The sequence below is a fragment of the Coenobita brevimanus genome, chromosome 117, assembly GCF_032717465.1.
Source record: "Coenobita brevimanus isolate Jiangsu-jjx chromosome 117, ASM3271746v2, whole genome shotgun sequence".
In the NCBI taxonomy this organism is placed as follows: Eukaryota; Metazoa; Arthropoda; class Malacostraca; order Decapoda; family Coenobitidae; genus Coenobita; species Coenobita brevimanus.
The window spans coordinates 4,521,475-4,525,599 of record NC_137070.1 but is presented as its reverse complement, the minus strand read 5'-3'; positions in this window follow the sequence as shown (position 1 = coordinate 4,525,599).

Here is a 4,125-nt window from a genome sequence, read left to right as displayed (position 1 = left end):
GAGTCCCTGCCGTAGTACGACGCCGAACCCTGAAGGGATACCGTAGGGTATTTCCATGAAGGGGGGCCTTAGAGGCCTGGTTATAGGAGGCGGCAAGGGTAGGCTTTCTGTTAGGGCTAGGGTTAGGTAAGTCCCTCACGGGGCAGTGTTGGGGTACTCTCACGGCGCCCTTTAGAGGGCGGGGAGTTTAGGCCCCCGGCACTGTAGGGAACCGCCGGATTAGCAGCTGATAATTTATTTATTTTCTTGTTTCTTTTGTTGCTCTTTTAAGGTATATACATTGGTTCATGCACATATATTCGTGTATGTTCACCTCCATCACCTACAGGCACCAAGCCTAAGTCTCACTGCAAAAGGCCACGACTAACAGGGCCAGAATATGGTGCTGATGATCTCTTCCTGAACATGGATACCGAAGATGTCTCTCCCACTGACTCAGACCTCTCCAGCAAGGACGCCAAGTTAACTCCTCCTGACACATTGACTTCCAAGACAGATGCTACCCAGGCCCCTGCCACCACGACCACAGACACGATGACTGATGATGACGGCTTCACAGTGGTACAGAGAAAGAAAAATAGTAAAAGACTTACCAACCTTGCTGATGAGCCAGCCACATCCTCCTGCAATACAGACCGCCACACCACACCCACAAACACACGTTCATCTTCCCAGCACCTTCCTCAGCCACCTAACACTACCAGTACACTCCCTCTTCCCCCCTCCAAGCCTCCTGCATTCCTTATCACCAACAATGATGCCTTCCCCACCCCTTATGACACTGTGATTGCCTTGGAGACAGAGATGCCTCATCTCAAGTTTAAATTGGAGGCAACATGGAACCAAAACACGATCCTGGTTCCTCTCGATAAAGACACCTTTGACGCCTTAGAGTCTCTCACCTCTGTGGCAGGCAAACCTATCAGCCTGAAAAAACTTGATCCCAACCTGTCCACCAGAAAAGTTATCCTCCAAAATTACCCTACAAATTTTCCCCTGCAAGCCATAAAAAACAACATCCAAGTGGAGGAAGCCACGAGATGCGAGGTAGGGGGAGCCCCCACCAGGCAGGTGCTAGTCACCCTCAGAGGCCCCATCCCAACAGCACTCGACCTACAGTCAAAGGGCACCTACACTATCCGCCCATACACCCCGGAACCTCTCAGGTGCTTCAATTGCCAGCGCTACGGGCACCACCAGTCACGATGCACTCGCCCCCCATCATGTGCTGTGTGCAGCATTCGTCATGCCACAAAGGAGTGCATCACCAAGTTAAAGGCCAAGCAGCCGGTTCAGCCGAAATGCCCCAACTGCCAGCTCCCTCACCATGCCTGGAACAAACTATGCCCAGCACGCAAAGACCTTGTGCAGAAGGGCATAGTAAGAGAGCACCGTTGGCTCCAGGCAAGGACTACAGTGACACCAGCACCACCAGGGACCTTCACATGGGGACAACGCACACCACAGTCCACAATACGGCAACCACCGGCCCCAGAAGAGTTCCCCCCTCTACCTCCAAGCAAACACACACCTCCAGCAGTTCCCCCACCTCCATCCAGACCCACTCCCACTGCCACATCACACACCACAGCACAACCACCTCCACCAACACATCCGACAGTCCACACCATCTCGACTCAAACAGTGCCAGATGCCGCCAAGCAAACTCCTCCACCAGCTCCCATACTACCTCCAGGATATGTTATTTTGAACAGGGACCAACTGGCCAGCTTTGCTCAGCAAATAGTCGACCATATCACCACATGGATGGAAAAGGAGCTAGGCATGCCTATCCCCAGCCCAGAGGGAATCCACACGTTCGTACACAAATCACTCGACCAGTTTGCACACAACCCACAGCCAACACAAACAGAGATGCCACTGCCACCCACAACCCCTACCACTGCTCCCATTCACAAACAACACAGCAAACAGAGGGGAAAAGAGGAACGTCACAGCCGCTCACGTTCACGCAAACAGTCTCAAGACCGCCTACGAACACCTCACCATCAGTCACGCAACCATGCCAACACCACAGACAAACAGCCAGACAAAGCACACCAGCTGCCCCCAGCACCACCACACACAGACACCAACACACACAGGAGATCACGATCCCCCATCCCAACGCACACAGACATGGACGACTAACACACACATTTCCTCACAGACAACCCACACACACACAAGCACTCCACATTTTACAGTGGAACGTCTATGGGATTACTCCCAAACGCCTCCTACTAGAAGAGGCAGCCCATAGAGACCATTTAGACATCATCCTCCTCCAAGAAACACTCCTAAAACTGAACAGGCAGCTCCGATTGCGAGGCTTCACCACCTTCCTCCTCCCCAGCACTCCAGGCGGCCCCAGAGGCTGTGCCATACTTGTTCGGAGCCATATACCTGCCACAGCTATTGATCCGCCACCAGACTGTGGCGAAGGTGTCGAGGTCCAAGGAGTTGACATAACCTTAGCAGATGGTCACCTACAACTATATAACATTTACTGCCACCCTACAGCCGACATTAACCTTGGGGAGGTTGCCACTCTCTCCACAACTAATCAGCTCTTCATTGGTGGCGATCTTAATGCCCATCACCCCAGCTTAGGCTCTAGGTCCTCCACCAATGCAGCTGGATGCCATATTTCAGAGCTACTGGAGGCGGTGCCAGAGATCATACTCCTCAATGACCTATCCACACCAACGCATGTACGCGGAGGCAGGCTAGATCTCTTTTGTGTCGTCTGGCTTAGCCCCCCTCACTACCTGGAGGCTACATCCCACCCTAACATCAGACCATCATGCTATAATTACCACTATCAGGGTTGCTCCACTCCCTACGCCTGCTGGGCCCCCACCAAGGTAGAATACCAAGAGGGCAGACTGGCCTAAATTCACCACCATACTGGAAGATACAGCAGCATTTAACGCTCCAGTAAATCTGGAGGAACATGCCGCCCTCCTCACAGACGCCTTCAGTGCAGCAGCAGGCTCCTCTATCCCAAAAACTGCTCCCCCAAAGGCTTACCATACAGACCATTGGTTCTACTGTGACAGGGTGAAGGAACTAAACAGACGCCTTAACAGAGCCAAGAAGATCCATAGAGCCAACCCGACAACTAATAGCCTAGCCTACCTCCAGGCCGTCGTCAGGCATTCTACACCGGAGAAAACAGACATAAAGGAGCAAAAGTGGCTGGAGTGGTGTCAGTCCCCTTGGTGCTCATTCAAGACTGGGAAGCATTTGGAAAAAATTGAGAGCTGTTTCCAATCCTTTGCCACCTCGTCCCCCCTCTCACCCCGACCCACAGGGAGAGGCTGAAAGACTGGCAGCTACATTTGCCCAGAGGACCTCCCCCACACAGCTTCCAGAAGACACCAGACATAAGCAAGAAACCCTAAACCAGACCAGGACGGATCTTATAAACGTGTGCAAGGCCACCCCAGCTGACTCTGATCATCTATTCACGATGCATGAGCTTGATCAAGCCTTAAAAACAAGCACTGACACTGCCACAGGCCCAGATGGTATCACCTATTCCATGCTCACACACGCTGGGCCTACAGCAGGATCCGCCTTCCTAGACCTATAGAATCACTCCTGGTCTATGGGCAAAGTCCCTGAGCAATGGAAGACTGCCACTATTCACCCCATCCCCAAACCACCTGATCCCACAGCCTTTAGACCCATCTCCCTTCTCAGCTGCTTAAGCAAAACTGTTGAGAGGATGGTGCTCGAGCGCCTCAACTGGATTCTGCCATCACCCCACAGTCACATCTTTGTTTACACCAGAGGCAGGGGAACGGCTGAGTGCCTGAGCTCCTTCCTCTCGGAGTTGCGTGGAGGAAGAGGCCTGGCCATTTTTATAGACCTCGAAAAGGCCTTCGAGCTGGCATGCCCGAGGGCTGTCCTGGCAACCCTAGCAAGCAGGGGAGTCAAAGGTCGCCTCCTGTGCTGGCTTGAGAGCTTCTTTCAGGGCCGACGGGCAGCAGTACGATTTCAGGGGCACACATCATCAGAACACTGCCACATCAACGGAACCCCACAGGGCAGCATTCTCAGCCCCACGCTTTTTAACGCCCTTATAAACTGCCTCCTACAGGTGGAGCTAGGCCCTGA